Source organism: Protopterus annectens, chromosome 6.part1, assembly GCF_019279795.1.
Source record: "Protopterus annectens isolate FY-2018-M chromosome 6.part1, PAN1.0, whole genome shotgun sequence".
Taxonomy (NCBI): domain Eukaryota; kingdom Metazoa; phylum Chordata; order Ceratodontiformes; family Protopteridae; genus Protopterus; species Protopterus annectens.
In genome coordinates, this window is record NC_056738.1 from 423,351,809 (window position 1) to 423,365,533 (window position 13,725).

The 13,725-nt window shown below is 38.4% G+C and overlaps 1 protein-coding gene across 2 annotated transcripts in view; it reads left to right on the forward strand.

Annotated features, from left to right (window-relative positions):
* Positions 1-13,725, forward strand: part of LOC122805610 (BTB/POZ domain-containing protein KCTD3-like) — a 2,987,990-nt gene that overhangs the window by 1,473,258 nt on the left and 1,501,007 nt on the right. For both annotated transcript variants that reach the window (XM_044075857.1, XM_044075858.1), the window contains exon 3: positions 11,119-11,195. The gene's annotated coding sequence lies outside the window, so the exon portion shown is untranslated. The remainder of the gene's footprint in view (positions 1-11,118; positions 11,196-13,725) is intronic.

The window sequence follows — 13,725 nt, forward strand, 5'->3', positions numbered from 1 at the left end:
TTGAGATGGCACAGTCCATGCATTCTTGTAGATGCCCGAAAAGTGCATTAGTAAAGGATTTTGCAGCTTGGACAGCATTATCCTTTAGCATGGGGGCTTTGAAACTTCCCATCTCGGTCTTAAGTAATGTGAAGTTTGCTTTTGAAAAGTTTTTCACAGTGGTTTCTTTGACCGGGGGTGGTGGTGGAATGTGGATATCCAGAGTGATTAGTTTATGGTCAGATCTAACCTCCGGTGTGGAACAATGGTCGCCCATGTTGGTGATGACCAGGTCCAATATGTTATCACCTGTGGTGGGGGTGTTGACCAGTTGATCCAGGGTGTTTGAGTTTATAAATTCTAGGAAATGTTGGACAAGGGAGTTTGTACTTGAGTAGTTCTCCCAGTTAATGTTTGGGTAATTGGGTAATTGAAATCACCCAATATCAGGTTGTTTGGTAGGACCTTTTTGTTTCCCAGTGTTTCCAGGAATGTGGAGTGGCGTCCTGGGACATGGTGGGTGATCTGTAGCAAGCTATAATTTGAATAGCAGTTTTGCCTGTTAGTTGCATGTGGATGATCTCTGAAGCATCGTGCTGTGCCACCAACCTAGAGGTGTGGGTATCCATGATGAATATGGATACTCCCCCACCTTTTGTATTTCGGTCAAGGTTTTGTGGCCGAAATGTATGGTATGAGTTGTAGCCTGGTAGTGCTGGGGTGCTCTCTGGAGCATTAAACCAGGTTTCTGTCACTGCACATACATCGATTTTCTCCATACTGAGGAGTGCCTCGAGTGCATGCATTTTAAGGTTTAGACTTCTGGCACTCAGTAGCATTACCCTTAGTTTTTTGTTACTTGTGTTATTTACAGCAGTGGGTTTGTCTTTTGAGCCTTGCCTAAAAAAGACACTATGGGGGTGGCAACAGCCTTGGCCAGTATTCGAAAGCCTAAGGGTGACAGGTGCAAGCCATCTCTAGTGGAGCAGCGTGGCTTGTCGAGCATGTCATCCCAGGCTGACAGACACTGGATCCCCTTTGAATGACACCAGAAGCTTAGCCAATTGTTGAAACTGATCATTTTTTCTCTATACCGTGGTATCATTCTTGGTGAGGGCAGGATGCTACTCAGGGTCAGGGTCATACCGGCCTGGGCTACGTGATCAGAGAGCTCCTCCATGTCTCTTTTCATGTAGTCCAGGGAGGTACGGCTGAGGTCATTCACACCAACATGGACAATGACAGAGTCATATTTGTACTTGTTCTGGAGTGACCTGAATGCTTGTGTTATATGGCGGATCCTAGCACCTGACAGGCAGCTAACAGTAACCTTCTCCTTGTTCAGCCTAGTGAGTGGGACGTCAGTGTGCCGGACAATAGAGTCACCTATTACTAGTGTGTTGGGTATGTTATTTTGCCTTTAGGGCTGTGATTGTGTGGCACACTGGTTTTGTGTTCTAATTTCCTTTCTTAATGTTTTTATTTATTTGACATTTATTTACTGGGAATGTCTGACTGGGTACGAGCCCATTTTCAGTGGAGGCCCAGGGAGAAATGCTCCACAGTACAATTTAAACAAAATTACAAATCAACATTGGTTACAAAGACTAAGACAATCACACAGAAGTACAATTTGTGGATAGAATAATAGAGGAAAATATGCAAATCTAAAGCAAGCAATAAAGCTGTAAAAACTATACTACACATTCTGGGAAGTGATTAAAGTAGTAAATTTCTCTCATAATTTCTGGAATAGATAAAGGTTAAGGAAGTATATAAGTATAGAAAAGTTAGGCTAGAAAGTAGATAATGTAGGAAGGGAAGTAGGGATAGATCAAGAAAAATCTATTAAGACTGGGGAGAAGGGAATGGAAAAGAGTTCTAAGATGACATGGAGCTTGGGCAGATCCAGATATTGGTTAGATGTTCTTTCAGCCTAGTCATGAAGAGATGGTCATAGCTGACCTTATGCGTAGACCAACTACGCAGCCGCCTAGGGTGCCACTGTAGCAGGGGGTCTTTCCTAGTAATTTGGATAGTGTAAGTAGACCAGGCTGGGGGCACCAGGTGGTGTGAGCGGGAGCTGTGCAACCCTTTGCCTAGGGCACCAGTTGACTAAAGGCCGGCCCTGGGGATAGTTCTCTGGTATAAGTCAGATTGATTCTGTAATGGTATTCCATGATGTGGCAACATGTTGAGAGTACAGACTAACACTGGTAGATCTTTGTGGTTTGTAAATAGATAGTTTTGAGAAGAGCGTAGGTGACGAGATGGAATATAGTGTTGAAATAGTGATGGTGTAGGTTATGAAAGTGAGGAGTTGTACAGTATTTTGTGTGTTATTGTTAGTTTAAAGGTAAGAAGGTGGGATAGTTTGATATAATTCATTCACTTGAGAGAAGAGCAATGGTGGAAGTAGTGGGCTTGGCCTGTGGATTGGCTAAGTTTTGCTTTGAGGGAAGAGTGAAAATTGGTTAGAATAAGTGAAGCATATAGAAGGGAGGGTAAGAAGTAGGTGGCGGCAAGGCTTACTCTTGCGGAGATGGGGATGAATTTCTTAGCTCTATACATCATGTCCAATTTGATTAGTTTTTTTTATGTTGTTGCTGATATGCAGGTCAGACTTAAGATTGTTGTCAGTAGTTACACCTAACAGTTTTATGTGTGAAACCACATGGATTTAATTATTGTTCAAAGAACTTCACTATGTGCAAGAGCACATAGTAAATGTATGTTAAAGTAAATTCAGCTCATTATTATAGTTGCCATCAATGATCACATTTTCTTTGTGGATTACAAAAGTACTCTTAACAATGTAAGGACTGACTCAAAGGCAGCGGAAATCTCTTGCCATGGAGCTGTGTGTAATCTCCCTCTGGGAGGATGTCTCAAAAAAGCATAAACAACCTTTTTATGAACATTATGACTGCACCTAGTTGATAGGGTTGCCACTTGTCTCTCTTTTTGCATTTGTATCGTGTGTGTGTGTGGGGGTTAAAAATGGTAAATGGGTTAATACTTTATAAGAAAAAATATTTTCTGATTTTTCTCTAAATGTCACAGAAATCTTTGATATTACATTTATCTTAACATATAAACTATTATAAATAACCAACATTTAATGTTTAGCATTTCAGTACTCTGTTGCTGCTTATGTAAATTTGTCAGAAGAGGTAACAACTGCCTTTAAATCTTGTTTTTCTATGAAAGGGGAGTGTTAAGTTTTCCTCTCTGCAGTAAAAACAGTGGAAAACAGCTCCACAGCTTTCTGTCTTTTTTATGTCAGCTGCTGTGGTCCTGACATTAGCAGGATCTAAGATTGGCAGCAGTACCTGACAGGGTAAACAACAGATTTAACTGTGTCTGAAATGTCACAGGCGCAGACAAATTCATCTGCAAAGTATGTGAGAATTTAAGCATAAAAAAAGTAGGTGGGCTTTCCATTTCTTTGATTCCAATGCAGGGAGGTAAAAGTTTTAAAAAGTACAAGCAGGTTTCTGGTACCTCCAGAAATACTGTAACCATATTGTAGGGAAAAATGAAACCTAAGTATTGAGTTAAATTGTATGAGAGGGTGGAGTTTTTCTTTAAAAAAATATGGTGTGCCGGTGATATTGCCACACCATTTCATGAAGTAGAGCAGCTATGCAGTAGGTAATGGCTGACAAATGACAACTGGTTTCCAGTTACTAGGCATGCAGTCCTGATGTCCATTAAGGAGCCTAACTCAAACTCCCCACTTGCTGCAAAGCACTTTCTTAAGTCGCTTGCTGAGTGTCCCATAGTAAGTAAAGGAAGATGGAAAGATTCAAAACCTGTACCATTGTCACAGTAAACAGCTCATTAACAAGTATTTGCTAGGACCATCCTCTAGGGGCTCCTGAATCCTCTTCCTTCCACCTTCCAGGTAGGTTGAGCTTTGGGAATCTATACAAAATGCCACTGAGGGAATGGGAATGATAAACATAGTACAGTTGTACAAGTCCTCCTTACTTGTAACAGTAGATGTTCAAATTCCTCATTGCCTAAGTGGCAGCACCTACCCACCATCCCACAGATTATGCATAGTTGAGTTGGGGGTTTCAACCTCTTTGATTCAGTTGTTGGTTGGATTTGGTGTTTTGTACGGTATTGTGATTGGCTGTGAATTTACTCTTACTAGGTAATTCTGGCTTCATGTACTTTCCTGTCCTCTTTTGTGGAAACAATAAAGGCTTAGCACTCACTTCCTTAGACAGCTATGATGGCGTCCCTCTAAGGATAAAACTGGAAAGTACTAGGTTACCTTGGTAGATAATCCAAAATACCACCAAGGCAGTGAGGAATTCAAACATCTGTGTTACAGGTACGTAGGACATACACAACTGTACTTTCATCATTCCCATTGCTGCAGTAGTCTTTAGCCTTTTGGCTACATAGGTGGTGTCTTGCCAGCTTCCAAAAGTTTTGGTTCCCCCCTATATTTCCATTCTGACTGCTCATTGGTCAGTCCTGAAAATCACTAGTTACAGTAGAAAAATCTTCAGGAATTTCTTGGCGTACTTATCCTGAACTAAGCAAACAAACAGTAACCACCAGACTATTTCCCAGCAATAACTGTATACACTAGTAGTGGGATTGTGCATGTGTGCGTGTGTGCGTGTGTGTGTGTGTGTGTGTGTGTGTGTGTGTGTGTGTTAACACACTGCTTTAGAGCAGTGAGGAATTCGAGCTTCTACTGTTATGGGTCATTAAAACTTAAACAAGTGTGCTGTGTTCATGACTGTCATTGTTGCAGTAGTATGTAGGCTATATGGGTTGATTAAGAACCTGAAAAACGGAGAGAGGGCTCAAGTCAGAAATATGTAACCAAGGAAATCACGAGGCTATCTCCAAGTAGCAGCAGGGCAAAAATCAAAACCATTTCTGGATTGTCTTAAAATCTTTTATTTAAAACATTAAGGACTTTCATCCCAAACAAGGGGATTTCTTGAATAAGCACTATTTCTTAGATGAAATGTGGTTTGTATGTGTTTTAAGTGGATTGTTTATATCTCTCTCTCTCTTTTTCTCTTTCTGTCTCTCTCTCTCTCTCTATATATATATATATATATATATATATATATATATATATATATATATATATATATATCACTCTCTCTCTCTCTCTATATATATATAATACAAAACAGTGTAAGAAACTTCTCTGTGTGGAAGATTTTCAGTCCATATATCTCTAGTTAATCGCTGCATATTAATCAGATCAGACAAAAGTAGTAGAAGTAGCGAACATAACTTCGTCTTACGTAAAAAAAAAAAATATATATATATATATATATATATATATATATATATATATATAATTGTACAGAATACAGAATTACTAAGTATTCAAAAGTAATCCAAGCAAGGTAGGCAGTCTGTTTCCAGTCGAAAATCCTTTAAGTACACAGACAAGCGATCCAAGTAAAACAAAAATAGAGTAATAGTTTCCTCACAAGCTTTATATATATATATATATATATATATATATATATATATATATATATATATATATATATATTTTTTTTTTTATCAGGCAAGGAAGTGGTTTATTGTGCTGTAAAACAAAGTGTTATTGGTACACATGTTAAATTCACATCCCTTCCTCCATCAGTGTGACATTTGAGCTGGTCCTGTCTTACTTAGTAGCTGTCACAATAATGTACCCCTTATGTACATTAAAATTTATAATGATGTGGTACCTCTTATTTAACCAGGTTATTAAGTAGATTATTAAGTCTGTGATTTTATCCAAGACAATATACTACATGGCTGGAAATATATCAACCTTAGTCCATTTGGCAATCAAAAAATATATATAAATATATACATATACACCTTGCATGTAAAAAATCAATTGTAAAAACCATATTCTATTTTCATAACTTATTGTTAACAAAGATTGCTTTCGTCCTTCTAGACTTCATGTCTATGTACAAGAACCCTAAAAACTATCTATAAAAATATATATAACTGTATAATTAGTTAGTATTGTTATTGCACATCATTTTGAATAAAGTGGAAAAAAGAGAACCAGAAAAAGAAAAAAATAATAAGAAAAAATGTATGATGATGGAAACAAAATATACACGTAAATTACAACTGATTTAAAATGGTATTTAAAACCAACTGGTAGAATAAAATAAAATAGCTAGTTACCTGTCGTGGGAATTATGTACAGGTTAATGTTGAGTTGGAAGAATTTATCAATAATTCCAGTATGAGGGAATTTTCAAAGGCCTTGGCAAGGTCTGGTAGGCAACATGGAATGTTTGCCCCTTATCAATAGCCTCAGTACCCTTTCAGAAAACTCACCCAGGTAGATCAGGCATGATCTGCCTTTTACAAAACCAAACTGGTGTGAATTATAAGTTGAGTTGTGCAACATAAAAGGATTTCCTCACCACTGTTGCCATGTGGTGGTCGAAAGTAAGGCTACTGTCTATGTGCATACCCAGATCCATGACCACTGGGTTGACTCTTAGGGGCGTATTATCAGCATGGTTGACTTCCCAAAGGGTACAGTTATACATTTCTTATTACTGCGTTTCCGACCATGGCTTTGGCACCATTTGTTATTCTGAGATAGACCTTCTTGAAGAATGCTAGTGTCTACATGGAAGTTAGTGATAACCCCCCCCCCCAGCTTGCAGTTATTTGCAAACTTAGTCAGCCGTAAACCATCAGCATTTGCTTCCATTTCAGAGAAATAGATGCCAGAAAGGAATGGGCCCAGTACTGAGCCCTTAGGGGGACTCCGCTAGTGACTGGCCTCTTGGTAGAGGTGGCCTTACCTATTTTGACCTCCTGGGTCCTAACAGTGAGTCCAACTGGCTATCCAGCAGGTGATAAAAGGGTCTATACCTAAATTAGTGAGTTTGTCTATAATGCCTGAGTGTGGGTATTGTATCAAAAGCCTTGGCAAGGTCGAGGTAAGCTGTGTGCACAGTCTTACCTTCATCCAGTACTTTGGTGACCCTCTCAAAAAAGTCCACCAGATTTAGGCATGAACTTCCTAACAAAGCCGAACTGTGATGAGTCCAGTGTTTTACAGGTCGCCTGTGTCCTCATTTATCATATCCATGATGATTCTTTCCATGGCCTTGTATATGAGGCTGGTAAGACTTATGGGCCTGTAGTTAAAAGGATCAGTGGTTAGACCTCCTTTGAGAAGGGGAATGACAGTAGCCATCTTCCATTCATTTTGCACAAAACCTGACTGAAGGCTACAGTTGAAAAGTAATTCAAGTGTACCAGAGAGGTCATGTTTCGTGCTGTTTAGTAAATATCCCAAGATGTTATTAAGGCCCATCGATGCAGTGTTTCTGGCCTTGGAAAGTGCATTGATGATCTGTTCCTGGTAATGGTAGGGAGATTGTGCTATGTAGTATTTCCTTTGGATTGTCAGTGGTGGAGTGGAGGGAGAAATTTAAAGTGAACCTGTCATCCAAAAGTTTGCCAGTGGCCTTCGGTTCAGTGTGGATGATGTTATTTACAAATAAGTTTTGTGCATTGTTGTATATTTCCTCTGAGGTTGCGGACATAGCTGTGGAAAGCTTTGTGATTGTCCTTTGCCTGAGAAACTATTTTTTCTTCAAATTTAGCCTTTGAAGTATTCATTAACCCTCTTAGCTGCCTGTTTAGATTGGTCAGGGGGCTTTTAGTATGTATGGTTCTGTTCCTCCTACGCTTGGCCAATATTTTTTTCTTTTGTTGTATTTATTGATACTGTAATTCTACCAGGGTGACTTGCCTTTTGAGTTTTTCTTACTCTTAGTACTTGTGGGCACAGCTCTCTCTATACAGCTATCAGTATGGCTGTACAGAGATTTTGTAAATAGCTCTGTGTATGCTATGGTGTTTACTGGGCTTGGGGTTGCTTGGAATTTAGCCAAGGTGTTGTTTAATAGAGAGAGGTGAGCCTTGGAGTAATTCCTAAAGGTTTTTGGTTTTACTGGATGCCCAGATTTCATTTTTATTTCAAGAAATACTGCCTTATGGTCAGATCTCACGAGCGAAGATATTACATTGGGTGAGGAACATTGCCCCCCCCCCCCCCAGCCCATGTTTGTGAGTATAAGGTCAGGTTCTTCCAGGATGTTGGTATTAACAAAGTTTAGGAATTGCTGGGCTTGTGCATTGGAATTGGTGTAGGTTTCTCAGTCTGTAAAGGGGCAGTTGAGATCCCCAATGAATATCATATTGGGCTGAATGGTGAAGAACTCTGCTACATTGAGATAGGTAGTATTTGTTTCCTAGGGCATGGAGGGGACCTATGAGTTGCAAGCATATGGTACGATAACCTGTTTTAGCGAGTTGCAGAAGTGTGTGCTCCAGTGGGTCGTATACTTTAACTAGTCTGGATGTTTGATTAGTTTTAATATAGACTAAGACTCCTCCACTCTTAGTTCCCTCCTGTGCAGTAGCTGGTGTAAAGATGTGAAAGGCATTATAACCTTTCACTGCTGGGTTACTGTCACCAACTTTAAACCATGTCTTTGTTACTACACAGATGTCTACATTCTCCAGGGAGAGGAAGGTTTGCAGGGAGTGAAGTTTCTTGTTAAGACTTCTAGCATTGAACAGTACCACAGTAAGATATTCCTTCATAGGTTCAGTTAAGTCTGCAGGATTATCAGGTTTTCATTGCCTAAAAAAGGCACTATGGAGGGTGAAAAGGTATTTGCCAGTATTCAAAAGCATAGTGGAGATAAGTGCAGACCATCCCTAGCAAAGCAGCATGGTCTGTCAACCATGTCCTCCCAGGTTATCAGATATTGTACCCTCCTGGATTGACACCAGAAGCTAAGTTAAAATCAGTCATTCTGTTGGTAATGTGGCATCATGCTTGGAGCAGGTAGTATGCTGCTCAGTGCGAGGCTCATACCTGCCTAAGACGTAATCAGCAAGCTTGATAATATCTCGCTTTAAATAGTCAAGGGAGGTAAGTATTAGCTCATTAACACCCACTATATATAATGTACTATGACAGAGTCATACTGCTACCTGTGGTTCAATGACCTTGACTTGCTGTGTGACTTGATGGATCCTAGCCCCGGAAAGGTAGCTAACTGTGACTCTCTCCTTACTCAATCTGGTGAGGGGGGGACATAGGTGTGCCTTACTATAGCATCATCAGTGACTAGGAAATTTGTCTGTGTGCTGGTTTGCTGTAAGGGCTTAGCAGTGGAGGCATTGAATGCAGTGTTACTATGTGTAGCAGCGGGTGGTGTTTTAATGGAGTGTTTATGTGATGGCTGATGACCCCTTCTTTGATTGTACTGTGCAGGCATTCTTAGTGTTTTAGTAAGGTTATCTCTAACTGCCTTGGCATAAGTAGTGTTATGTGTAGGGTCTTTATCCTGTGCAACAGGCAAGGTGCAAGCATCACTGGCAACCTCTGTAGGATTAGTTTTGGTTGTATGAGAGAATTTTGCCTCCAGCATTAAAATGAATTTACTCCTCTCACATTTATTTATTTTATTTATTTAACATTTGTTTATCAGGAAAGTCTGACTTAGAACAAAGCCAATTTTCAGCAGAGATCCGGGGAGAAACACTCCAGATGCATGCCTTTGTAATGTGGGAGGAAACTGGAGTACCCAGAGAAAACCCACATGAACGCAGGAAGGACATACAGACTCCACACAGAAGGCACTCCAGTCGAGAATTGAACCGGAGAACCAATTGCTGTGAGGCAGTAATGCTACTGTTGCACCACTGCACCCCTCATACTGTATCTGTTTTGTTAAGAATAAATGTGTTGTCAGTGTACATGAGGCAATTGCTACAGTGCCTCAGAATACCCATGTCAACCAGACTGGCAGCAGAGAGAGTCGGGGAGTGCATATCCATGGCTACTGATCTATTAGGGAGGAGAGAGGAGAACTTAAATATTGAAGAAGTTAATAAGACAAGAAACTTGATGAGCGACACTCAGCTATGAGCCTATTAGATGCTCTAGTAATTATTACCTAGACAGCTTTTTTTTTAATGCCTTGTCCTTGGGCTTGCATTAGACTGGTAATAATGCCTCAATACCTCTATCCAAGAGACTGTAACATTTGGGAACAACCTCAAGTAGAAAGGTTGCTTGTAACATTTGGGAACAACCTCAAGTAGAAAGGTTGCTGAGGAGCTATACTATTTGATTGTCAATAAGATCCACAAAGTTTTTTGCTGTAATCCTCAAATATGGAGCTGCTGTTGGGGACTGGAAAACAAATGTTCAGGGAGAAGGTCACAGCAAGATAGTTAGATTTGACAAAGAAAGGAGTAACAACTGGTATAGTACAACTGGGGAGACATTTCTGAGGACAAGATCAAGAGCATTAACTAACACCTCTTGTGAGTATGGTGACATATACAGTCAAGTTTATTAGCATTTACAAAGTTCATATATCTCTACTCAGTTAAGATAAGCTTTTTGTTGAGTTCATAAAAATATAAACACTGAGAGTCTTGCCTAATCACCTGTACCACAAACACACACAAAATTGCAATATCCTTATTGTTTACCTTGGATCAGGGACTAAACCTTTGACAGAAACTGAATATTGTTAATTGTGTTCACCAGAGGATATGAAAACCAGGCTCCATAAAGTAAACCAGGAGTAGGCCTGATGATGACATGGTAAGTGGGACTGACATGTGGGACGTATCAGGACAAGTTTCTTTTGGTCAGAATTTTAGACTCTGGGATTGTCCCTTTAATCTACTTCACTTAAGTTAACATACTTGGAAGTAGCCACTGACATGTCTAGTATTCATAGCAGAATTTGTTTGCATTTTTCTGCCATTACTTTATTAAGATTTTTGTAATCTTTCTTTGGTTTGTTGTGTTACCCATGGACCTGATTTAAATTAATTTTGTTAATTTGGAAACGTTTATTATGGACTGTAAATTACATTTAGTTTGTAATAGTATGGGTGTTGCTTTCCAGTGAGGTTGCTAATGATTTCTTACCATGCATCAAAATCTTGTCAGTTTTATTTAGCATCTTTTCAAAGTGTCATTGACAAAAAAAAAAAAACAGAAAGTTTATATTTGGGGAAAGAAGTTTTACATTCTGTTATTTCCTATTCCCTGTTTTTTTAATTTTTGTTTCTCATAGTTAGGCGCCTCCAGCTGTGTGTTGACATAGATCGGTCTTCCTGTGGAAGTGTGCTTTTTAATGGATACCTGCCACCACCAGGTAAGATTTTTTTTTTTTTTAAAAACAAACTTTAATTAATTAATGCCAAGGGGCTAGAATGTATTAAACTTTTTTTTCCTGGACTGGATTGTCGTATTTGTTCTGTAGTTTTACCGTTTTGCTGTTCTACAGTGTGTGTTGGTTAGTGGTTTCTATTTGTTTCTGTCCATGTCCAGTGATTCATTGTTAGACCTGCCTAGAATATTTACAAGGGGAGTCTTCTCAACGGAGTATTGAACAATATACCATTCATCTGAATGAGCAAACCAGCAACAGAGGGATGTCGTCCTTTGATACGGAAGGTGTAAAGCCTTGGGAGAAATACTTTGGTATGGAGAACAAGAGGAGAATTAATAATCCCTTTTCATCTGTTGGTCAAGGTTGGTACTTTATCAGCAGAAATGCAACAGAAATATGATAAACTAGATAAGTTGCTACATAAAGAATTGTCAGTTCATCTTAACATTCTCAGCCTAAAATGCTATTTAGAGATGGAAGTCACACCTCATAGTTTAAGGGCTTTTAAAAGCCTGACTACTCCGTTTAATGCCGATGATGAAGAGGACGTTAAGTTCCAAAAAAAGTGGGTGTTGGTAGCCCACAAATGTTCCATAGAATGGATTACAATTTTGATGGAAAGGGATTTATTGAAACAACGTTGACTTAAGGAAGAAATATCCAATCCAATATCTGCGAAAGAACTGACTAATAATTCACCCAATAATAAACTTGATCATTTTTGGGGGGATATTAATGTAGCATTAACTGACTCCGAACATCAAATTTTGGCTGTTAAAAAGAGAAAACTTTTGAGAGACTTGGGGGATTACAAAAAAGGCTCTGCCTTCTTGTGGAGAACGAATCAGAGGCCACGTCGCAAGGACGTACATTTCCAAGTCTCAGAGAATTCTGATAATTCGGCGGCCAAAGCTGGCGTTTCTTGCAGAAGAATATACCAATTGGGACAGTGACAATAATATCCAGGTTTACTGGCAGCACAAGAACCACATTACATGAATAAAACTTTTCGTGGTGTTAAGGAAAACCATAACAATAAAAAACGGGGCAGGGGTTCCTTTGAATTACAGTAAGAGGATTATAGACAACAACAGAGAAATAACTCATATCCTCAGCAACAACAGTCAAGGTGCAAGAAGTTTAAAATAAATTAATGTTATTAATGATTCTGCTTATGTTGTAAATTTGTCGGGCTATGCCCTAAATTAAATGATTGTGAATTAGCCGTATTGAACTTGGGCCTTAAATTTGTTCCTACGGTAATACCTTGACTATATATGATTAAGAAAGATGTGTTCTGCTTAGTTAGAAAGCTACATATATGGAATTTTTTTCATAATAATTTGAATAAAGAAAGTGATGAGCAATATGTTTCTGATACTACAGATGATACAGGTATGAGCTTTTATTCTTGTTGCTCAGATTCTGAGGACGGGGGTGCTTTGAATGCCTATTGTCAGTTAAATACAGAAACTGTTCCCTACAAGTCACAATATATACCACCATTTAAGCATGAAGGTGTCCAGCAATTTTCTGTTATGGTGAATTATGCAATTGAGAACCTTGCCGCTGAGTTTGAAAAATATAAAAATAAATTGAAATATAACTTGACTAAAAATGAATGGGATGCTTTATGCAACCTGAGTAATAAGAAAGAGATTATTTTCAAACCAGCAGATAAAGGTAACAAACTAGTTTTGTTACATTATGAGCATTATTTAAAAATGTGTTATCAACACCTTAATGACACAAATGTGTATAAGATAATTAATGTCAAATATTATCAGCAGGCTATTGTAGAGTATAAAGATTTGTTAATGAAAGGGAACAGATTAGGTTATTTTTCGAAAAATTATGTTGAGAAAAAAATTGATACTAAAGGCTGTGTAATGGCAACATTTTATTGTTTGCCTAAGATACACAAGCACATGACTGACCCCCCCCCCCCGGAAGACCAATAATGTCAGCATGTAATTATTTTTTGAATAAAATAGGCATTTTTTTCAATAATTATTTGTTAAATATAGTTAAAAACAGGTATCATATATACAAGACACTTTTGATTTTTTGAAAAAAATAAAAAATATCTGTTGGGAACAAAATATTTTTTGGCTAGTGATTGATGCCAAAAGTCTATACACAAGTAAGTATTAAACAAAAATATGGCTTGGGGTCACTGAAATGTGCAATGGATGATAGTCCTGTGTCAATGTATAGCATTGAACTTATTGATTTTAGTTTAAAGCACAATTTGTTTGAGTTTAACAGCACCTTATATTGTCAATTACAGGGTACAGCCATGGGTGCTCCATATGCACCCATGTATGCTAACATCATGTTGGGGTTGATGGAAAATGAATACTTGTATAAATATGATTTTTTTATTAAAATGTCTTTTATTATCACAGATATATAGATTACCTTATTTTTGTGTAAAGGGGGCAAAAATCAAGTTAATACATTTGTGAATAAACTTAATAATAATAGTTTTGGTTTAATGCTTGATATGTCA